The sequence below is a fragment of the Camellia sinensis genome, chromosome 11, assembly GCF_055761805.1.
Source record: "Camellia sinensis isolate YWXY chromosome 11, ASM5576180v1, whole genome shotgun sequence".
NCBI classification, from domain to species: Eukaryota; Viridiplantae; Streptophyta; class Magnoliopsida; order Ericales; family Theaceae; genus Camellia; species Camellia sinensis.
Window position 1 is genome coordinate 88,222,575 of NC_138971.1, and position 25,625 is coordinate 88,248,199.

A 25,625-nucleotide genomic window follows, 5' to 3' on the forward strand; every position below is an offset into this window, starting at 1 on the left:
GAGGTATGAGCTTTACATGTTTGAATTTAATGTGTTGGTGATGAGTTTGGGTCAATTTGAGCCATGCATGTGTTTCATTCATGGAATTAAGCCTCATAATGTCGTAATTTGGTGGTTGTACCATGTTAGTACGTGTTGATGTGAAGTTTGAGCCATAATATGCAAGAAATGTTGGTTGAATGTTGAATTCGAGCTCAAAGAACAATTTTTGGTTTTCCAGAATTTTGATGTTCGCTCGAGCGGGGAAACTGCCGCTCGAGCGTGAAATTCGTGTTCCTAGTATTTTCTGCAGATATGGTGTCCGCTCGAGCGGGGAAGTTCACGCTCGAGCGGGGAGCCATGTAGAGAGGCCTTTCGCTCGAGCACCAGAGTGCACGATCGAACGTGAATTTCACATGGCCAGTACTTTTGCAGGCCTTAAGGGTCCGCTCGAGCGGGGAAGTCCACGCTCGAGCAGGGACCCTGATTTCTGAAATTTTAGAAAGGACATTCTGTGTTTCATTTTCTGTTCTCTTTCACTTCTAAGTACTCCTAGGCATGCGTTGAGCATTGTAATTGAGTTAAAGAGATAAGAATGAAGCCTAAAGAGGAAAATGTGCATTTAGAACTGATTGAATTGTTTGTGACCCTTTTGTGTTCATGAAATGTGTAGGGTCGAGCTCCAAGGCAAACCAACCAACCGATCACTGCGAGTAATATCGATATTTTGAAGTTATCATTGTCCAATTGCTTATTCCTTATAAGCCTTATAAGTTTACTAGTTTGAATTACGGACAAATGTTTGATGTGAATGGGCCAAAGGCCAGTTTGACATGAATGAATGGGCCAGAGGCCAGTTTGACATGAATGAATGGGCCAGAGGCCAGTTTGACATCAATGAATGGGCCAGAGGCCAGTTTGACATGAACGAATGGGCCAGAGGCCAGTTTGACATGAACGAATGGGCTAGAGGCCAGTTTGACATCAATGAATGGGCCAGAGGCCAGTTTGACATGAATGAAAGTTGAATGGGCCAAAGGCCAGTTTGACATGAAAATTTGAATGGGCCAAAGGCCAGTTTGACAAATGGATGATAAATGGGCCAAAGGCCATGTTTGGAACCACAGTCACTTTATTTAAATTGTGTATATATATATGCTAAATAGAAATGTGAATTGGGCCCAAGGCCGGTTGCAGCATGTTGTTCTACATACCGTTTGTATAACTCCTTTATTTGATATTGTTCACTTGGCTATTGCTCACGCTCATTCATGTGTTTGTACGTGAGCCAAGAGAAGTCCAAACCCAACCCCAGTCATGTCTGTGTAGAACAACAAAGGTTTTGAACAGTCAGCCCTCGCGTCTCACGCATGAGACCTGCCTTCGCCAGTTTGTCATTTTATTTTATGTTGTCATGTTGGCGAAGCCTTTGAACATGTCTGTATATAGTTTTCATGGGTTGACTTAGACTTATATGATCCTGTATGTACAAAACCTTGTGTTGTACATATTTTGTTGTGAGTTATTAATGTACATATGTATGGTTTGTTATGATGTGCCATGTAAGCATAGCTCTATGGACAAAGTTTTAAATTGCTTCCGTTTGCCCCCCCCCCCCCGGTTAACTCTGTTAAAATACGTTTGGTTTGGTTCGAGGCCGTAGGTAATCTCATGATTACTGGCCGGTTATGTCCTTAACCCAAGGGGGTGGGTTCAGGTCCTGACAGAGTGGTATCAGAGCACGAGTTAACAACTCACACACTTGTCCAAAAGAGCAATAAGTGTCTAGAAGAGATATATGATGCATTCATGGTATGAACTTGGAAGCATCGCGTATATGCTTAAATGTTTTGATATGAACAATTATGTGTTATAAGTTGTTATTTGTTTGCATTGCAAATTATCTGAACATGTATGCTCCTTAGTATATGCGTACTTGTGAATCTTTTGTGTGACAAATAATGCAAGTTTAATCAGATAGTGAGAACAAGAGGGGATGAGATAGAGGAATCCTATACTGCCAGAATAGACAGAATGGAAAGACTGATACAGGAAATGGCAGAAACTTTGAGACAGCAACAGGAGTGGCAACAGTGGCAGTAACCACATCCGCCACCTCCACCTCCGCCGCCACCTCCACCCGTGCCAGATAATCAGAATGATGATCGGATAATCGCTCTCACCAAGGAATTCAAGAAAATGAAACCACTGCAGTTCCATGGTGGATTAGATCTGTTAAAAGCCAAAGCTAGGGTTCTCGGTATCGAGAAATTGTTTAAGTGTTCCCTTGCTCGGAGACCCAGAAGGTGCTTCTAGCCACTTTTATGCTAGAAGACGAGGCAAGAAGATGGTGGATGTTAATGCGAGAAAATCACAGGGATGTGGATTGGGCAAATTTTTTGGAGATTTTCTATGACAAGTACTTCCCGCTAGGGGTGGGCGCGGGTCGGTTGCGGCCACGAAACCTTCAATCCGCCATCCGTCCGCCAGATTGGCGGATTGAAAAAAATCAATCCGCATCCGTCCGCCAATTCGGTGGATGTGGTTTGAACGGATTGGCGGTTTGGCGGATGGATGCGAATCGGTTTGGCGGTTTGAAATTTTATAAATTTTTAACATAGTTTAACTTGTGCACTCCCTCAAAAAAAAAAAAAAGAGAAAATATTACAGTCAATGACTTAAAAAAGTATTACAATTACTGCATGCCTCATCCAATGATAGAAAGTTTGAAACTTTAGAATATCACAATCACTGCATGCCTCATTCACATATTACAATCACAGCATTCCTCATCCACATAAAATATTACAATTTCTGGTTCTTAAAATATAAAAATAATTCAAACCACAAAAACCATGAATAGAGCAATAGTAGAGATTATGTCTCTGTATTGTTACATTTATATATATTTTTGAAAATAAAAACCAACCAACATATATCATATTTTCTATTTATTACTTTTAGAGTTAGATTTAAAAACCAAAAAATATAGATAAATAATACGTTTATTTTTTTCAATTCAAAAAATATATTCAAGTTGAAAAAAAAAATTTCAATAGAATATTTGAACTCCTTTTCAATTGAAAACACAAATAAAATATTTAAACAAATTGAAAACAAAAAGTTTTATAAATTACTAAGGGTGCTCGCGGTTTGGCGGTTTAGTTGCGGCCAAATGAACCTTAAATCCGCCATCCGTCTGCCAAATTGGCGGATTGAAAAAAATCAATCCGCAACCGTCCGCTCGTCATCACGCATCCGTCCAAAATGCGGCGGATCGGTTCGGTTCGGTCGGTTTTAACGGATCGGTATATCCGCTGCTCACCCCTACTTCCCGCAGTGTGTTTGAGATAGGAAAGTAGCAGAGTTCATAGAACTAAGGCAAGACAATATGACTGTAGCCGAGTATGAGGCCAAATTCACCGAATTGGCCAGGTTTGCACCACATGTAATTGATACTAACTATAAGAAGGTGAGGCACTTTGAAGGTGGGCTCCGAAGTGACATTTTAGAAAGAGTGAATGTCTTGAAACTGGACACTTACATTGGGGTGCTAGACAGGGCCATCATATCAGAGGCTAACATAGCTAGACAGGCTAAGCCACCAACTGAATGGAAAGGCAACAAAAGGCAAAGCTTCTTCTCAAAGAAGAAATTTTTGAAAAAGCAAAACACGGGCTCCTCAAGTACTTCGAATTCTTCCTGAGACGCATCTCCCATGTGCAATATTTGTAGCAAAAGGCACCATGGGGTTTGTTACCGTGTGTCAGAGGCCTGTTTCAAGTGTGGTAAACAAGGGCACATGGCCCGAGATTATAATCAGAACAGTGGGAAGCTAGCTGCTAACTCAACTGCATCAATCCCAAAGTGGGAAATACTTTGAGACCTGCCATCACCGGGGATACCGTGAGACAAGGGAGAGTTTTTGCGCTTGTTCCGGGTGATACGCGGAATGCCAACGCAGTACTCTCAGGTACTATTTCTATACGTAATCAGGATGCTTTTGTGTTAATTGACTCCGGATCCACACACTCTTTTGTGGCATATGCATTTGCATCTAGACTGAATAGACCCTTAGAATTACTTCCATATCTGCTATCTGTGTCTGCTCCATCTGGGGAATCTGTATTGTGTGAATCTATATACCGGTTTTGTGATATGCGCATTGAGGATGCTATTCTATATGTAGATTTGTTGCCCTTGAAATTTAGACATTTTGATGTAATTTTGGGCATGGATTGGTTGACCAAATATTATGCCACCATCGATTGTGTAACAAAAAGGGTTGTGTTTAAACTGCCAGAATAGAAAGAGATTGTGTTTGTGGGTAATGGGGCAGTGCCTCCACCTTATTTGATAGCTACAATGAAAGCATGTAAACTGATCAGGAAAGGGTGCCAGGGTTATTTGTGTTATGTGTTGTCTGAACAATCTGCGAATGTTGAATTGAATGATACCCTTATTGTTAGAGAATTTCCAGATGTGTTTCCAAATGAATTACCAGGGGAGTTGGTAGACAGGGAAATAGAGTTTACTATTGAAACTGTGCTAGGCACCTAGTCCATTTCTAAAACCCCTTATAGAATGGCTACTGCCGAAATGAAAGAATTGAAAGAACAGTTGCAAGACCTGCTTGACAAGGGGTTTATTCGACCTAGCACTTCGCCTTGGGGTGCACCGGTACTGTTTGTGAAAAAGAAGGATGAAACTTTACGTTTGTGCATCGATTATCAGGAATTGAACAAGGTAACAATAAAGAACAAATATCCCTTACCCCGTATTGATGACTTATTTGACCAGTTGCAGGGATCGCAGGTGTTTTCTAAGATTGATTTGAGATCTGGGTATCATCAGCTGAAAGTTAAGACAGAGGATGTTGAGAAAACCGCATTCAGAACAAGGTATGGACATTTTGAGTTTCTTGTTATGCCATTTGGAGTGACTAATTCTCCAGCAGTATTCATGGACTTAATGAACCAAATTTTTAACACCTACCTTGACGAATTTGTTGTGGTTTTTATCAATGATATTTTGATATATTATAAAGATAGACTTGAACATGAACATCATTTGAGAACTGTCCTACAAATACTTCGGGAAAGAAAATTATTTGCTAAACTAAAGAAATGTAAGTTTTGGTTGGATGAAGTTGTTATCTTAGGGAATGTAATCAACAAGGAAGGAATTTCGGTGGACCCACAGAAAATAGAGGTGATTGTGAGTTGGCCTACACCGACCAATGTGACAGAAGTCCGTAGTTTCATGGGCTTAGCTGGGTACTACAGGAGCTTTGTGAAGGACTTTTCGAAATTAGCTGTGCCTCTTACCCAATTGACACGAAAAGGGTAACCATTTGAATGGAATGACGAAAGAGAAGCTTCCTTTCATGAACTAAAAACAAGATTGACCACTGCACCAATTTTGACACTACCTTCAGGTACGGAGAATTTTGTAATTTTCAGTGATGCGTCTTATAGAGGTTTGGGTTGTGTGTTAATGCAGAACGGAAAGGTTATTGCTTACGCCTCCCGACAGTTGAGGCCACACAAGAAGAATTATCCAACAGATGACCTAGAATTGGCCGTAGTAGTTTTTGCTTTGAAAATCTGGCGGCATTATCTGTATGGAGCAAAGTGTGAAGTCTACACAGATCACAAAAGTCTGAAATACTTCTTCACGTAAAAGGAGCTGAATATGCGATAGAGGAGATGACTGGAACTAATAAAGGATTATGATTTAGAGATTCGGTATCACCCCAGGAAAGCTAACACAGTTGCTGATGCCTTGAGTAGAAAATCAACGAGGAGTATGGCTTGTTTGCTTACCGAACAAAAAGAAATCTTGCAAGATTTTGAGGAGTCTGAAAGGGAAGTGGTGACATGTGGACAGGGCGGATTGATAGCCGCTATTACGGCCGAGCCGGCAATCACTGATGAAATGAAACAAAAATAGAAAGATGATGAATTCCTCAAGAAAGTGATTGATGAATTTGAGACAAGCCCGAAAGCAAAGTTTGGCATTGAGAATCAAGTGCTGAGATTTCAAAACAGAATGTGTGTCCTAGATATTCCCGAACTAAAGAAGAGGGTTTTAGATGAAGCCCATAGATCCGTATTTGCTATGCATCCGGGTAACAATAAAATGTATCGGGATTTGAAACAAACCTATTGGTGGACTAAAATGAAGAAAGAGATTGCAGAATATGTGTCCAAGTGTCTTCAATGTCAGCAAGTCAAAGCTGAACATCAGAAACTAGGCGGTCTACTTCAACCGCTCCATATTCCTGAATGGAAGTGGGAGCATGTGACTATGGATTTCGTTGTTGGCCTACCTCAGACTTCTCGAGGTATGGATTCTATTTGGGTTGTGGTTGATAGAATAACTAAATCTGCACATTTTCTACTAGTTAGAACCACGTTTAATGCTTATAGACTGGCTACCATTTATGTTGATGAGATTGTCCGTTTGCACGGAGTTCCGGTATCCATTGTGTCGGATAGAGATCCGAAATTTGTACAGAACTAAGGTTCAATACTGCATTCCACCCACAGACGGATGGGTAATCAGAACGAACAATACAGACTTTGGAAGATACGCTTCGAATGTGTGCCTTAGATTTTCAGGGGAGTTGGGAAGACTATTTGCCACTTGTAGAATTTGCATACAATAACAGCTTCCACTCCAGCATCGGTATGGCACCATACGAGGCTTTGTATGGTAGAAGGTGTAGATCACCTATTTGTTGGACAGAAGTCGGGGATAGAGCTTTACTTGGGCCTGAAATTGTACAAGACACTACTGAGAAAATCAAGATTATTCGGCAAAGGCTCAAAATAGCTCAGGACCGACAAAATAATTATGCAGATGTTCGGAGAAGACCTCTTGAGTATGAGGTTGGTGACCATGTGTTCATCCGTGTATCTCCAATGAAAGGCCAAGTCAGGTTTGGAAAGAAGGGCAAGTTGTCGCCCCGTTACATTGGGTTGTTTCAGATTCTGGAAAGGCTTGGCCCAGTTGCTTATAGAGTTTCTTTGCCACCGGGATTCGAACAAATCCATAATGTGTTTCATGTGTAAATGTTGAGGGGTTACCTCCGAGACCCGTTTCATGTGATTGATTATCACCGGGTAGCTATTGATGAAAATATAGAATACGCCGAATGGCCGGAACGAATCGTTGACCGACAAGTGAAACAACTGAGAAGCAAGTCCATCCCAATGGTGAAAGTGGAATGGAAAGAACATTATGGGACGGATGCTACATGGGAAAAAGAGGAGGAAATACGACTATGCTATCCACATTTATTTCCTGACGAAGGTAAAATAAGTTTGGAGGACCAAACTTCCTAAAGAGGGGAAGACTGTGATATCCCTGTTCCGTAGTATGTTAATTGGTCCTTAATATAAGTATGATTATGTGTCTAATATGATTTTGTGTACCATTATGTGAAAATATGTGGTTTTGAATTTCTATCTGTTCACCATAGGAATATCTGTTTGATTATCTGCTTTGGAAATTAAATTGAAGGCCTTATCGGCCACAGAACCCGAAATTTACATGATTAAATTGGTGAATTAGTGCCCAATTATTTATTATTATTAAATTGTGACTAGTGGGAACTTATGTAGAAAGGCACTATATACTTATTCCTACACTTGAGCTCAAAATCTAATTTTGTGCCTTGAGAGAGAGAAAGAACTGGCTATAGAGAGAGAAAGGGTGAGACTTCTGCAATTTTTGGCTTAACCTTGGGAATTTGAAGCTCCTAGGTGAGTGAATTTATGAATATTAATTGTAACTTTGTGAATTCAAAGTTGTATGATGTTAATGAACATGAAATGAATTGATCATGATGAAATGGGTTGGTTTTGGTTGTATTTGAAGTCAATAGATGCATGCATGTAGGAAATTGCTATGAATTTTCATATTTGAACACAATGTGTATAATCCATGTTAAATCTCGTTGAAATCCATGTTTTTGATCATATCTTCACCAATTAAGTTGAGAATAATGAATATCTCTCACATGCAAGTGTAGATCATGGAGGTATGAGCTTTGCATGTTTGAATTTAATGTGTTGGTGATGAGTTTGGGTGAATTAAAGCCATGCATGTGTTTCATTCATGGAATTAAGCCTCATAATGTCGTAATTTGGTAGTTGTACCATGTTAGTACATGTTTATGTGAAGTTTGAGCCATAATATGCAAGAAATGTTGGTTGAATGTTGAATTCGAGCTCAAAGAACAATTCTGGGTTTTCCAGAATTTTGATGTCCGCTTGAGCGGGGAAACTACTGCTTGAGCATGAAATTTGTGATCCCAGTATTTTCTGCAGACATGGTGTCCGCTCGAGCGGGGAAGTTCACGCTCCAGTGGAGAGCCATGTAGAGAGGTCTTCCGCTCGAGCGCCAGAATGCCCGATCGAGCGTGAATTTGACATATCAAGTGCTTTTGCAAGCCTCAAGGGTCCGCTCGAGTAGGGAAGTCCACGCTTGAACGGGGACCCCGTTTTCTGAAATTTTAAAAAGGACATTCTGTGTTTCATTTTCTGTTCTCTTTCACTTCTAAGTACTCTTAGACATGCATTGAGCATTGTAATTGAGTTAAAGAGATAAGAATGAAGCCTAAAGAGGAAAATGTGAATTTAGAATGGATTGAATTGTTTGTAACCCTTTTGTGCTCATGAAATGTGTAGGGTCGAGCTCCAGGGCAAACCAACCAACCAATCACTGTGAGTAATTTTGATATTTTGAAGTTGTCATTGTCCAATTGCTTTTTCCTTATAAGCCTCATAAGTTTGCTAGTTTGAATTACGGATAAATGTTTGATATGAATGGGCCAGAGGCCAGTTTGACATGAACGAATGGGCCAGAGGCCAGTTTGACATGACCGAATGGGCCGGAGGCCAGTTTGACATGAACGAATGGGCCGGAGGCCAGTTTGACATGAACGACTGGGGCAAAGGCCAGTTTGACATGAATGAATAGGCAAAAGGCCAGTTTGACATGAATGGATGGGCCAAAGGCTAGTTTGACATGAATGAAAGTTGAATAGGCCAAAGGCCAGTTTGACATGAAAATCTGAATGGGCCAAAGGCTAGTTTGACAAATGGATGATAAATGGGCCAAAGGCCAACATGTTTGGAACCACAGTCACTTGATTTAAATTGTGTAGGTATATATATGTTAAATAGAAATGTGAATTGGGCCCAAGGCCATTTGCAGCATGTTCTTCTACGTACCATTTGTATAACTCCTTTATTTGATATTGTTCACTGGGCTATCACTCACGCTCATTCATGTGTTTGTAGGTGAGCCAAGAGAAGTCCTGACCCAGCCCCAGTGATGTCTGTGTAAAATAACAAAGGTTTTGAAGAGTCAGCCCTCGCGTCTCACGCACGAGACCCGTCTTCGCCTTTTTGTCATTTTGTTTTATGTTGTCATGTTGGCAAAGCCTTTGAACATGTCTGTATATAGTTTTCATGGGTTGACTTAGACTTATATGATCCTGTATGTACAGAACCTTGTGTGGTACATATTTTGTTGTGAGTTATTAATGTACATATATATGGTTTGTTATGATGTGCCATGTAAGAACAGCTCTATGGACAAAGTTTTAAATTGCTTCCGTTTGGCCCCCCATTAACACTGCTAAAATACGTTTGGTTTGGTTCGAGGCCGTAGGTAATCTCATAATTACTGGCCGGTTATGTCCTTAACCCACGGGGGCAGGTTCGGGTCATGAAAAATTCTAGGCTAACAACCGGAATAAGAACACATGTGTTTTCAAAAACAAAATATCATGTTAGTAAAGGCCGATCTTTGATCGGGCAAGTAGGGGTGCTCATTGCATGACCTTCCCCTCTCATACCCAAGCTCCCGAGTCGAGGCAACTTTGGTGATGACGGACATGTTACCTTAGGCACGAGTCACGGTTTCCGAAATTTCCCAAAACAAAACATTTAGGTGGCAACTCTGTATCTGGCATAGCAGTCCATGTTTGGCACTTTTTTATAAAAATCAATGTTCCAAAACAATTTGCCGGATTTGGACTCTTTGGTGATTTATCAGTCTTGCATCGCACTTTGCGAGATTAGATTCAGAACCATGACATTTGAGTCTGAACTGTAGTATGCTAATGAATAAAACGGATTTCGCGCCTTTGCGCGCGGAGCCTTGACGTTCGGGCATGTCTACAGTTTCTAGCGACTCTATTGGGGATTTAGAGAACTTGAATCGAACTCATGATATCTTGTTTTGATTACACTTATGTGTTTCTTTGCATTGCATTTGCATTGGTGCTACTAGGACACCGTGTTTGCCGTATGCTATTCCTGAATGGTTTGCTGGAGGCTTGCTTTGAGAAGCGTGCCATAAGGCTGACCGGTTGCGGGCTCTGCCACGACGGGAACACAAATCCCGGTTTTACTGGGGCACCGTCTTTGACCATTCGACCTAGTGCATATCGGAAACTGTAGTGACCATTCCAAGCTAGGACAAGTTGCTTACCCAATTATAGGTTGTTTGAAACCGCTGCGTGCGTAGTGAAACCCTAGCTCCTAACAAAATAGGACAGGGAAACTCCACCCCAACATAAGGGTGTTTTGGCTCTCATTTGCTTGCTATGTGCTTTTAGAGTGTGCCTCTACAGGAATGCATGTATCAGTTTGCAAGTCTGGGTATTAGGCCTGAGGGCATCAGTATTTTGGGGGAATCAGTTTTACCTGAGGGTATCAGTTTGCAGGCAGAATTTTTGGCAGAATTCAGTAGAGAGTACAGTCATTCAGCTTTGCCCACGTTTGTTCTGTTGAAATCAAGCTGAGATGCTGCCTATTTTCTCTTTTGCAAGGGGTAGTCGTGGAATTATAACTTCAGAAGTCTCCAATATCCCCTGGGTACATTGGACTTGTATTGATAGACTTTGTCAGGTCAGAATTGGTTCAGAAGCAACCTGTGTTTGCCTCACCCCCACCGGTTACAAGATGAAGGAGGTTCTGGCAGAATTCACCAGTGCAGTTTCTACAGCAGTCATCCCTCAGTTCACCCGGGTTTAGTCTGGTTTGGGAATAGTTGTCTGTATTCAGCTCAGCGCGAGATCAATCACCCTTTCTTATGGCTCATTATCCCCCAGCCAATATGGAAGAACATATGCGGTACCTGCAACAAACAATTGAGGCGCTGTAGCAGGACGCAGTCCGTTAGGCTGAAGTTACGGCTCGTCGGGCTAAAGTCATGGTTCGTCAGGCCGAAGTGATAACCCAGCTACAACAACAACTGCCACAGCAAGCTGTGGCTTCTACATCTCATGCACCTTCCACGGGTAACCCGACACTCAGAGCCACTGCCTATACTACTAATGTCCGAGAGACTCAGGGCAATTCGGCAGAGCCAATCCTAGCACAGACCTCAAAGGCTCTTGTCCATCAAAGCGAGGCTCCATTTGAATTTGAGGTTGACTCAACTGCACTTAAGGTCAATAAACTGGAGGAGTTATTCAAGCAGGCGCAAGGAGTGAACTCCATCCCGGATTTAGAGGACAGGTATACTTAATCTGCAGTTACCTTACCGGAGCGGTTTAAAATGTTGCGTATCGACTGCTTTGATGGCTCTGGAGACCCAATGGTGCATCTCCACCTATTTTTTGATATCTTGAGGCCAATGGGTTTGACCACAACCTAGAAGTTATGTCTCTTTGGCCAAACCATGTCTGGGATAACCGCAATCTGGTATGTGAAATTGGAGGACTCCGTGAAACAGAAGTGGGAAGAGCTGGCTGAGGCCTTTGTTGCTCAACACTCCTATAATACACAGATTGAGGTCACAACTCGTGATCTCGAAGTCACACGCCAAGAGCCAAAGGAGGGTTTTTCAGAGTTCGTGATGACATGGAGAGCAAAGGCCTCAGATCAGGATGATTGTTCGGAATCTGCATGGCAAGTTGCTGCAGAAGATGATCGTTCTACCACTGTTTACCTTTACAGACCTTCATGGAATGGGGGTTCAAATCGAGGATGTCATCCGACAAGGGATTTTTGCGGAAGATAATGAGCCTTTGAAGAGGAATGTTGTTCACAGTTCCAATGTTGCTACTGATGGTAGCACAACTGTGAAATGTTCAGAAATAGACACTATCACCACTTCCCTCAATGGACAAAAACCAACCACTTCAACCCAAGCTCGAAAATTCCATCCTTTTTACACAAGTCTCTCTCAAGCTTTGGAAATGCTGCGAGAAGAAGGGCACCTAGAACTCCTAGAACCCCAACCTCTTTCAAATCCTCTTCCACCAAGATATGACTCAGCTAAATACTGTGTCTATCATTAACAACACGGTCATGATACTAACCGTTACATCCACCACCATCATAAGATTCAGGATCTTATTGACGAAGTGACCATAGCTCCACGTAAAGGACCTCGGGCCAATATTGACCCGTCATCTCTGCATCTCAATCAGATCCATATACTGCCATTCGGCTACAACCCCAGCATATACATCACCCCAGCCCATCTACCCAAGCCTGAGGTGTTCATTCTAGAAAGCACAGACTTGTGCATGATGGATGCACCTGAACCCCAATCATCTCAAACCCATGAGCCCACTACTTCTGAGCTGATGAGGATGATCGAAGATCTTCAGAGAACTGTGGCAGATTTGGCCTTTAGGATATTGGCTCCGTCATCGACCACATCACATTCCAAAAATTTCATGCCAAAAGGTTCCCCAATCTTGGGATGGGCTGCATTTAAGGAAGGCCAATCCCTTGGCAAAGTGGAGGTGAGTGGAAAGAGCAAGGTAGGGGTAGACATTGATCCTCATAAACACCTTCTATGGGCTGTTGAGGCTTTGAAATTCGAAGGGTTGGACAAACAGCATGTGATTGCAGTTGTTGCAAAGGCTGTGGATGACACTTTTGCCACTCAAGTTGGGGGTAGTTTGAATCAAGGGACAAGCCGGGAGAATGGCTGTTGTACCGGAAACGTTCCTTTTAGCTCTAATCTTACACTTATAAGAGATCAGCAAACCCAGTCGGCGCCTATCAATCCCCTTGCTGGTCCATCCAGTAAAAAATCACAAACCTCGAAGTACCCACCTCGAGGCGAGAGGGTCTTCCATGCCCTTTACATGCCTTTGTCACAATCTTTCCAAATCCTCGTTGGACAAGGCCATCTCAAACCCCTTGAGCCTCAGCCTCTCCCTGGTTGTCTTCCAGCCAGTCATGATGCTGCCCAGTACTGTGCCTTAAATCAATAAACCGGTCATGGCACTAACCTTTGTTTTCGTCTTCGTCACGAAATACAAGATCTGATTGATAAAGAGGTCATCGTCACACCGGGCCCTGCAAAGTCTATTGGCACTGGATCAGTGAACTTGGGGGATAATGTGACCATGTGATCCGGGGATGAACCACCTGCGGGCGGTGCTCAGTTTACTCCAGATGTGGCGTATGGAACGCACTATTTAGAGCATTTGCGAATGCTAGTTTTTGTGTTTTCTGACTTCGATGTTGGGTCAGTCTTGTTGCGCTGTATATAGTCAGTCTTATTGTACTGAGTCAGTTAGGTCTATCTTGTTGTATCGAGTTAGTCCTGTTTTGTTGGAGTTAGGTGGTTTCGGGGGTGTTACCTTGGACATCACTGTCTTGTTTTGTATGTCTTTTTCTCTTTCTTTTGAGTCTGTTTCTACCTTGGAGCCAGTTGTGCCAACAGATTTGAATGAAACAGCAGTGACTTTCACACTCTTGTGTTTGCTTCTGCCTTATGCTAGTTGTGCCAGAAGTTCTGAATAAGATGGCAGTATTTGAATAGAAACTGTGTCTTTTTTGTGCCTTGAAGTCATTGTATTGACCTAAGTTTTTCAAAAGTTTTTGAACACTGTATTGGAAACAAAGAGGAAGGAATTCCTTGGAATTTGCAAAAATTTGATCATTTGAGAGCAAGAGAGGCGTGCTAAGCCCTTCATGAATGAGATCATGCTTGTTGGTGTGAACACTGAGAAGGATCCTGGCTTGATCCAGATTGGTTCCGCATTGTCTTCAGCGCGAGCAACTAGTCGCTTTCTTAAAAGATTTCAAAAAATGTTATGCGCGATCCTGCGAAGACCTGTGTGGAATCACTCTTGAGATTGTGCAGCTTAGGATCGCTCTCAGCCTTGAGACTCAACCCCTTTTTTTCAAACCTTGAACTTGGATTCAAAATGTTCAATGGTCAACCACGATGTGAGGCCTGTGTGGCCAGATTTGGAACAACCCTTGAACTAGGGGCAAGAAAGTTAGATCAAGGAGATCAGACTGATCAAAGAAAGCTTGTGAAGCTAGATCAGAAGTAGCCCTTGAATTGGGGGCAAAAATGTCAGATGCGCTCGAAGAGTCAAAATTGGGACAATTCTCAAGCTAACGAAGATTGGCAAGAATGCCAAATCCCAGAAGGGAGGAAGGAAGAAAGTATTGTTGAAGGACAACTAAGTTCCTATCCACAACACTAGGGGCAGATTCAGCCCCGATTGGATGGGCTCCTGCATCATCAGCGAACAACGGCCATTCTTCTAGATTCAGATGGCTTCGAGATCCTAAAACCATTTGACATGGACAAAGTTACACTTTTACCCTTGAGAGGCTCGCTGGGCCGAAAACTCGGAAGGGCGACCCAGGTAAAAGTTAGAAGAAGAAAAAGAAAAGAAAAGAAAAGATTGGAAAATGAAGAAAATGAAAAAAATGAAAAGAAGAAAAGAACGAAAAGAAAAAGAAATGAAATGAACAGAACAGAAAAACAGAGCTCGCAAGGTTGAAAACCCGGAAGGGCGGCCTTGGCAGAACTTAGAGCGTAAAAGGAGAGGTTAATACCCGAGTGAACCTGACCCCGAACTACGCAAGGCTTGATTTCCATGTTTGGGATACGTAGGCAACTTCATTCTGAAGTCCAGCCATAAACATTTCCAAATCGACTATGTCCACGTAATACAGAGTTCGGTTGTGATCTTCACTATGAGAACTGGTTACAGTGTGCTGCGGTACTATTCAAACAAGGGGCAACTTTCCGTTGTCATTCTGTGTGCTGCGGTGCCATTCAAACAAGGGGCAACTTTCCGTTGCCATGTAGTGGCATTTAGACAAGGGGCAATTTTCCATTGTTTTGGATCTGAGGTTGTACATCTCAAGAGTAAATTCTGTGTTGGTCGAGCGGTGGCCATTGTAAAAACAGTTTTTGGAATTTTTAATGAAGTTGACTAATTCTCTCAAAAATTATTCCATTTTTTTTTTCAAAAATTGGACCTTTTCTTGGACCTGAAAAAAGAAAAAATTTCAGTGCTCATAGCCTGACTTGCATGATTTTGAATAAAAAAATCAAACAAGCGTGTTAATCTAATTCTCATGTTGGTCAAAATTATTTTAGTAGAAAAGCAAAAACAAAAATGGTCAAAATGATGAACTAGGGGCACAGTTGAGTCAGGTTTCTGTCTTTTCCCCATTGTCAACATACCTGCCAGAAAGGGCACTCTACCTGCTAGAAAAGGGGACAACTGAAGCTAACAGCAAAATGCCGAAAGCTATCTCATCCTTCGAGCAACGAGGTATCAAGCCAAGTGCGAAGCACAAACTAGAATGGATCTAGATATTCCACTCCCTCGTCTGGACACATCTGATCACGTCCAAACTCCCTAGCAGAGCATCGTCAACCGATGTCAGCTACAGATTGGCTACACACCCAGTTGTAGCGCAACCCCTCTGTGGGAAAGTTCACTGCTGTGAGCAGAAAAGGAAGAATCTAGCAGAATGCTAGGGGCAAGAGCCCGCAACATCTTGTTTATCCATCAACTACCCAGGGGAGGGATAAAAAATGAGAGATTGAAAAAAAGAGAGATGTACGATGCGAGAATCACAAATAAGAAAAGGCTGGGAAACAATACCTGAAGAAACTGGCTCTTCGCGAACTGGGAGGTCTCTTGCCACTTGAAATACGTCTGAGTGTCGTATCTTTTGTTTTGTTTGTCTCAATTCTTGCTTTGAGTCGTTTCGAGCATTTCTCGATGTGTTTAGGTTGTTTATCTTTTGTTTTCCGTTGTAGATTCGTAGTGCACTGTTTTTAGTTGTAGGCTCAATACTCGGTAAAAAAAAAAAAAAAAAAACTCTTTTCTTAATTTCAAAATGAATCGTTTTGTGCTCGGGAATGCTGTGTCGTTCTCCACATTTGTGCGAAACAAGGATTGTTCTTTCATAAACACTACAGGGTTTAACCCAGGTTATGTAAGAACAGTAGAACCAGGACCTATCTGAAGCTACATGGGTTCCGAGCTGCGAAGCAAAAGAAAATAAGGAAAATTTGGAGCATCCAAGTTTGTTTCAACTTCTGCATGTTCCGTTATTGCATCCCGTCTGTTCAGTTTGAACTATTTGTTTAGGATGAGCCGTGTGCAGAATAAACTGAGTACTGTGTTATGAGTTGTGTATTCAGAGTGAACAGTATGTTCAGAATGGGCAGTGTGCTATATGAGTTGTGTGTTCGAAACAACTAGAATACTGTGTTATGAGCTGTGTGCTCAGAATGAGCGGTATGCTATATGAGCTGTGTGTTTGAAGCAAACAGAATATTATGTTGATTGTTTCCATGCAAGAATGGCGATCAAAAGTGCTCTCCTTGAGTACTAGTCCCTGCCAAAGGCATCTTGGCTCTGTTTGCAATGAGTTCGTAGGAGATCAATTGCATTGGTGGAAACTAGAGTTCGAATGGCTGTTGCCTAGAACACAAAGGTTTGGAATTTCCGAGACTAAAGTCTGGTTTAATTACCCAGGGGTGTATCCCCGGCTTGAAATCTATATGGAAGCCCCACAAGTTGAGGTAGCAGGTTTGCTCCTCGATTCTGGATACTGAACCAACCTAGTCTGTCACCCCGTTGGAGAATAGGGAAAGTTGTGAATATGATCAGGAAGAAAAGCGGCATCCGTAGCTTCCCCGCAGATGTTGCTCCTTGTTAGCATTTCAGGACCTTTGTACTGCGAGTTCAAGGTAAGTGTTCGAAGAACACAAGGGGAGATCCCCGTCAGAGTAAAGTGGTTCATCGCCACTCACCCCGTGAGGTGCTTTCTGAAACACCGCTTTGTTTGTTTATTGCATTCCCTAAAAAAAATCATGCTCTACAATGCTTGTAACATGCTGTAACGTGTATCATATCATCGCACTTATTGCATTTATTTGCATTTTGTGTTATCTTGTATCGTTCATCCGTTCATGCTGCACAGCGTTTAGGATCGTCATCCTCCGGGGCTATCTCAGGACGCATGGAGCGCGACCGTGGGAGTGTTTTATCTTAGGTTGTGTTTTGAACACACCTGGGCGGGTTGTTTTGGACCTCCTCTCACGATTTCAGAGTGGTTTGAGTGTTCCTTTTCCTTACGCGATTTCAGCGTGTTTGGAATTTATCTCAGGTTGTGTTTGGAACACACCTAGGCGGGTTGTTTTGGACCTCTTCTCACGATTTCAACGTGGTTTGAGTGTTCTTTTTCCTTACACGATTTAAGCGTGTTTGGAATTTATCTCAGGCTATGTTTTGAACACAACTAGGCGGCTTGTTTTGGACCTCCTCTCACGATTTTAGCGTGGTTTGAGCGTTCCTTTTCCTTACATGATTTCAGTGTGCTCGGAATTTATCTTAGGCTGTATTTTGAACACACCTAGGCGGGTTTGATTTGGACCTCCTCTCACGATTTCAGCGTGGTTTGGGTGTCCCTTTTCCTTACACGATTTCAGCGTGTTTGGAATTTATCTCAGGTTGTGTTTTGAACACACCTGAGCGGGTTGTTTTGGACCTCCTCTCACGATTTCAGCGTGGTTTGAGTGTCCCTTTTCCTTACACGATTTCAACGTGTTTGAAATTTATCTCAGGTTACGTTGTGTCCACGCCTGATTAGTTGTTTTTCCTTCTCTCATGATTCCAACATGGTTGGAAAATGTCTCCCTTTTGTATCTACTATCTATCATTTTATTGACCTGTTTTGTGCAGTTTGCATTCACGCTTTCTTGCGCATCGCACTGTTTTGTGCGGTTTACACTCGCGCTATTTTGCACGTCACACAGTTTTGTGCAGTTTATACTGGTGCTATTTTGTGCATCGCACTATTTTCTGCAGTTTACACTCGCACTATTTTGCGCATCACACTGTTTTGTGCAGTTTACACTCGCACTTTCTTGCGCATCGCACTGTTTTGTGTAGTTTACATTCGCGTTATTTTACGCATTGCACAGTTTTGTGCAGTTTACACTCGCGCTTTCTTGCGCATGGCACTATTTTGTGCAGTTTACACTCGCGCTATTTTTTGCATCGCACTGTTTTGTGCAGTTTACACTCCCGCTACTGTTTTGTGCAGTTTACACTCGCGCTATGTTGCGCATCGCACTGTTTTGTGCAGTTCACACTCGTGATGTCTTGCGCATCGCACTGTTTTGTGCAGTTTAAACTCGCGCTCTCTTCCGCATCGCACTAAGTTGTGCAGTTTACACTCGCGCTCTGTTGCGCATCGCACTTTCTTGTGCAGTTTACACTCGCGCCCTCTTGCACATCGTACTTTCTTGTGCAGTTTACACTTGCACTTTCTTGCACATCGCACTATTTTGAGCAGTTTACACTCGCGCTTTCTTGCGCATCGCACTGGCTTGTGCATTTCACTACATGCTCCTATTCTTGAATAGAAAATGCTCATATCTTTTGCATTGAACTTCTTCGCGCTTTCTTGTGCACCTCACTTGCACTTGTTAGTGCATTGCATTGCGTTGTTTTGCGCATCTTACCTGCACTTGTCAGTGCATTGCATTGATTACGCTATCTTGTGCACCTTAATCGCATTGTTATGCATCCCACTCAGCTTGTGTTGTCGCGTATTCCCTCCTTGCATTGTTATGCTTGTTTCAAATTGCATTGTTATGCATTCCACTCGGCATGCGTTGTCGCGCATGCCCTCCTTGCATTGTCATGCACATCCTACTCACATTGTTATGCGCACAAAAATTGCATTGTTATACATCACACTTAGGTTGCATTGTCATGCACCCCTTCGCTTGCGTTGTCACGTACTTTTCACTTGCATTGCTATGCATATTTCTAACGATATTGCACCTGTTAAGTTTCTTTCTTTTACAGGCACGACATTGTATGTGCGGTTCATTTGAAGTTGGCGCGACCAGACGAACCAGACGGTATTTGATGTACTCCGCGTGAGACGTAGCAAGAATTGTATAATTCTTTTACATCCTTTCTGCATGTAATGGAGTTTGATTCTTATTCGCTTGCTTAAACTGTTGCATGTTATGCTTCATTACAGCTCTCTTTGCATGATCATAAGTTATGTTCGGCATCGTGCATGTCATTTGCATCTTGCCCCTACCTACGGGCGCATATGTTTCTTATTTTGTATGCTTGTCAAAGTCTTCGGCCTCATCAAAAATGGGTCATCTCTGGGCTTTGATATTCACTCCCATCATCTTATGACTTTTGAGTTCTGTCAAAGAGGGGCAACTGTAGTCACCCCATTTTTGACCGTCCTCAAGACTTGGACGTCATCGTTTGAATACCCAATGATCATCCATGCTTGTGTTCGTTTTGAGTTCCCGGAGGCCTCGGCCACGAGCCTTGCCTCAGGATATCTCAACTTGTTTGTTTTGTGCTTGGTTGTGGACCAAGGACTTGTGTTTTTGCTTCTGAGGGAAGAGGGTGGCTTGTTGGCCATCCCTTCAACCCATCGGCTAAGGCATTGTGCCATCGGCCTTGTTTTCTTGCCATCGGCCAAAAGTGGTGGCCGATTGGCACTTTTTTGGTCGATCGACACTTTATTTGGTTGATCGGCCATATTTTTTAGCCAAGACCTTTCCATCTGCTTTTTGCAGATATTTTCTGCCATCTGTGACCGCTGGTGGGCACAATTCCCATCCTTTATACACGTGTATGGAGGGATTTGCTTCAAGTCTCAAGCTTGTTCAACAAGCTTGAGAATTGAAATTCTATAAGAAGGGAGCCTCCCCCCCCCCTTTCCAGAGGGTCTGAAAATTGCATAGAGAAGTGATATATCTCTCTCTATATCTCCCTCTCTCTCTATATTTGTGTGAGTTTGTGCTTGAAAGTGCATTTTGTTCATACTTTTGCACTAGAGCACCTAGTAGAACACCATCCTTTGGTTGCTGAGGTCCTTAGGAGTTGGTTTTAGAGTTCTTGGGCTACTTTTGGTCAGGGAAAGTTGCTAGAGTAGTGTTCTTGAAGGTGTTCTTCAAGGGTGAGCAACTAACCTTTTGATCCCCCATTTTGGCTTAAGCTTTTAGACCTACTTGCATATTGTTTTAAGCTTAACTCTAAACTGTAAAAAGTTCTGATTTTGCATGCTTGTGATGATTGTTTTAGGTCACTTTTTGGTTGGGGGTTGTCTACCCCCTCTTAGGCCTTGTTTGGCCTTTTCTTGTGCCTTTCTTTTTGGGCTTTGGAACCTTCTTTCTTTGACCTTCTCACCACTGAAATCCAAAGGAGAAGTGGTTTTGGAGTCTTGTATAGGAGAGGGACACCCCCCTCTCCTTGTGTCTCGTTTGATAGTATATATGGCTCATAATGGTAGCATGTTTTGGCTTCATTTCAGCAAGTATTTGGTGTTATTTGGCAATGTTATACCTCTGTTTTAAGTTGGGTTGATAGCCTCTTACATGCATCATGCACTTACTTTGCAATCCTCTCATTTGCCTTAACATGCATCATGCATTTGGACCATCATGCTTGCATATTTAGGCTCAACTCAAAGGAACTTTTAGTCATGTTTTACAGTGTTTAAGCTCTATTTGGTGTTGTTTTAGTCATGTATGCACTGTTTTGTATAGCCTTGGTTCAATCTAGATTGTTAGCTTTGAGTGTCCAAGTCATTAGCATGCATTGCTTGGACCATTTTCATTATTTGGCATCATTTCATATGAGATTTTTGTCCATGTAGTGTAGCCATACACTTGCCTTTGTCATTCTTTCAATGCTTTGAAGGTTTGGTGTTTTATGCCTTAAGAGTGGGCCATTGTGCATGCTTCCATGTTTAGGTCTTTGGGATGCCATCTAAGTGGGTTTTTGGGCTTATTTTGACATGCCATAACTATGATCTTCATTGGTTAAGTCATGCCATGCGTGGTCCTAATAGGTGTAGTGTAATACCCCTTTTTGGCCTTGTATGCATCATGCCTAGTGCCCTTCATATTGGTTTGTTTTGGCCTTGGTCCATGCATGTTTTAGACTCACTTTGATATGCTTTAGGACAGTTTTGGTTTGCTTAGGCCTTTGGCTTCATGTTTTCCATAGCCTAGTGTAAGTCCCTTTGCCATCTTCAAGTTTTGAGCCTCTTGCATGCCATACTTGTGTAGTTTGGATGGTTTGGCACCATTCCATGCATGATTTCAGAGCTCATAATGCTTGTAGCATGTTCATACTTTCCACTCTTTAAGTGCTCTTAAGAGTTGGTGTCTTGTTGCCTTGTTTATGAACATAAGTGTGTACATGTTTGTATGTGCTTTCATGCCATTGTTTCATCCTTTTGGCCACTATTTTGGCATGGCTGAGGTCTATCCATTTTCGGTTTAAGTCCATAGATCATGCGGTTTGTGTGTTGTTGTACACTTATCATATTGCATGTTGTTGCATGTTTGTCTTTGCATGACATTGTTGCATAATTGTTGCATTGCATTTGGCATGCTTATGTTGCATTGTATGGCATCTCTATGTTGCATTTTGCATGCTTCCTAGTTTGCATTTTTTCACATGCTTGTTTAGGTTGCATTGCATTTGGCATGCTTGTTACCTTAGCCTTGTGTGCATGCGTAAATGATATTGCATTTGGCATGCTTATGTTACATACATTGCATTATGTTTGGTTTGGGGTGTCAAACCAAACACGAGGGCCGAGGGACGTTTCGTACTTGAAGTGACGAAACGTGCCTCAATCCTCGATTGCCGACACTCTTGATCCAACATGATAGAGTGTGAGGCATTCATGTGTTTTTGTGCATTCATTCCATATTAATTTGTGCAATTCGGCCTCTTTGGCCATCATGCATTGGAATGTGTGATTGATGGCTCAAGACTCGAACACTACACTCCTTTGAGCCTCAAACATGATAAGGGGTGTAGTCGAACAACATTTTCTTGCAAATGTATTGCCATGCCCTTGTTTGTCCTGCAGCAAAATCAGTAATTTGCAAGAAAAGATGGTCGATCGGCTACTTCAGTGCCGATCGACTAACAATATTTGGTCGATGGACTAAAAAGTGGTCGATGACCCTTTTTCCTTGGCCGATGGCCATATCCTTTGGCCGATGACCTCTCAGAATGTCCATGAAGTGCTTCAGAAGCATCACAGAGATTTTCATAGTTTTTAGAGGTGCAAAACAGTGCAAACAGAGGCAACACGAGGCATGGCAACGGATTTCCGATCGAAGCCGATCGAGCATGCATTTGTCCCTCTTCTCGAGGCCATTTTAATTGTTTTGTAACTTAATTAATTTACTTAATTAGTTAAGAGTTTTGTAATAATTAATTAGCTAGGGTAGTTAATTAATTAGTTGGATTGTATTATTTATTCAGACCCTCCGTCGAGAGGGCGAATTTTATAATAAGTGTGAGTGCGTGTGTGAATGTCTTCCAACCCCACGTCTTTCTCCCTTTTTACTTACCCGCTTATGATGGTTAGTTCTAGGTCATGTTTCAATTAGCATTCCTTATGCTATGCATGCGTGCATCCATTCATTCGTATTGCAAGCACTGGGCTTGGCGCATCATACTAACTGCACTGTATTTCAATTTCTACTTGAATACATGATTATCAAGTTGCATCTTGCATGTCATTTTATGATAGCCGAGCCTATCTCTAGTTTCATTTTGCATGTGTTGCATTAGCCATCTCAACATAGCTAGGATCATGCATTGATTACTAACTAGCTTTTGTTTTGGCTCGGAGTACTAGGTAAGTGTTTATGCTTTAGCATCTTGCATGAGTCTGAGTGTTGCCATGAGGCTATTTTCTTAAATGATATAAATACCTGAATGCCTATGGGTGAAGGTTGGATTGCTTGAATTGGAACAATTCATCGAAATGCGAGTTTTAAGCCCACTTGAGAGTGGCAAAATCATTTTTTTCTAAGCCCACTTGTGGGTGGAAAAATCCATGTCTTAGCTTACTTGCGAGTAGCACCTTTAAAACCATTTTCAAACAAACAAACATAAGATGTTTTGTTCCAATTTAGGCGATCTAGTCTATACTTGTGTATTGTGCGCATCACATAGTAATTCTAGGTTAATAATCGGAATAAGAACACATGTGTTTTCAAAAACAAAATATCATGTTAGTAAAGGCCGATCTTTGATCTGGCGAGAGGGGGTGCTCATTGCATGACCTTCCCCTCTCGTACCCAAGTTCCCGAGCCAAGGCAACTTTGGTGATGACGGACACATGGCCTTAGGCATGGGTCAGGTTTTCCCAAATTTCCCAAAACAAAACGTCTAGGTGGCGTCTCTGTATCTGACAAAGCAGTCCATGTTTGGCACTTCTTTATAAAAATTAGTTTTTCAAAACGATTTGCTGGATTTGGACTCTTTGGTGATTTATCGGTCTTGCATCGCACTTTGCGAGATTAGATTCAGAACTGTGACATTTGAGTCCGAACTATAGTATGCTAATGAACAAAATGGATTTCGCGCCTTCACACGCGAAGCCGGGACGTTCGGGCACGTCTACAGTTTCTGGCGACTCTGTTAGGGATTTAGAGAACTTGACTCGAACTCATGATATCTTGTTTTGATTACACATATGTGCTTCTTTGGATTGCATTTGCATTCGTGTGCCTAGGATACCGTGTTTGCTGTATGCTATTCCTGAACGGTTTGCCGGAGGCTTGCTTTGAGAAGCGTGAGATAAAGCTGACCGGTTGCGGGCTCTGCCACGACGGGAACACAAACCCCGATTTTGCCGGGGCATCCTCTTTGACCATTCGACCTAGTGCATATCGGAAACTGTAGTGACCATTCCAAGCTAGGACAGGTTGCTTACCCGATTATAGGTTGTTTGAAACCGCTGCGTGCATAGTGAAACCCTAGCGCCTGACAAAATAGGATAGGGAAACTCTACGCCAACATAGGGGTGTTTTGGCTCTCATTTGCTTGCTATGTGCTTTTAGAGTGTGCCTCTACAGGAATGCATGTATCAGTTTGCAAGTCTGGGTATCAGGTGTAATGACCCCAAAATGCGTATAAGAAGTCATCTTTATTTACCTATGAGATGATGTGTTTTAATTTAATTATATCTATTGGAATTGAAGCATTATCTGTTGAGTTACGGATTTAAAATTGAAATTACCGACCTTTATGGGTTCAGAAATTAAAATTAAGTACTTGGGTATGTTAATGGAAATTTTTAGAACTATTTGGGAAAATTAATTGGAATTCTAAGTTGTCTGATTCGTTAATGCACGTTTGGGTGGTTAATTTCATACTGCAAATTGAAGGCCTTAGAGGCTTCAGAAATCGGAACAGAGGACATATTCATGATCAGCATAATTTTTAGAGTCATCTGAAAAGTTTAATTGAAATTTGATTTTGTACGATTCGTAAGGCCACGTTTGGCTCTCCCTACTGTGTTAAATTTGTGTGTGTGGGTATATTTATATAATGGATGCCTTATGACTTGATGGACTCATCTCTTAGAACCAAAAATATCTTGAGAAAAGAGGGAGCCACGTGAGAGAGGAAGAGATAGAGAACTCAAAGAGAAGAAGGAAGGAAGAGCTTGAGGATGAAGAGGAAAGATGGGGAAATTGATGGAATTAAGGTAGAGTTCAAGAGATTGGCTCTAGGTATGTGGAATCAACTTAACCCCTTAAGATTGATCTATTACTAGTTTAAATTCATGATCTAAAATGAAGAGAAACCACCTAATTGAGTTGGGGTTGAGAAATATGAGTTTAAATGAACTATTTCCATGAATTGAATCTTGATTTCCTTTAATTTGTTGGATATGGGTTCAATCTTAAGAATGATTTATAGAATAACAAGATTTAAGGTGAGAATTAACCATGGGTAAGATGCATTTGCATGATTTTGAGCATATATTATGGATGTTTGAATATATGGAAAAAATGAGACAAAGATTGATTTATTTGAGATGAGATTGCACTTGGTTGATTTTAGTTTATCATGTTATTAGGCAATTTTACATGTTTTTGAGTAATTAGACTTGAAATCAAGCTAAAAAATGGTTAGATCGAGTGTTAGAGCAAAAACCATTTTCGGACTGTTGTTTTTTGCCCAGACCACACGAGCGGCCACGGGCACCGTACGAGCGGACATAAGGAAAAAAAAGAGGTTTTCATTCTGCTTTTGGGCGCTCGAGCAGCCGGGTTCTTCTGCTCGAGCGGAATTGGGCCGCACGAGTGGCCAAAGTGGGCGCACGAGCGGCCACCCCTGTTTCAACATGAACTGATAACTTTGAATAAGCATATCTTTTGCATCCGGACTCCGTTTTGAGTGATTCTTGAGCCTAAAATCAAGCCCCAGAAGTCTAGTTTCCATTGGTGGTGGTCTCACTCCAAAATTCTAAGTACCGAAATAGTTATGCCCAAATTATGGAGAGTTGCTCACTTTCTGTCTA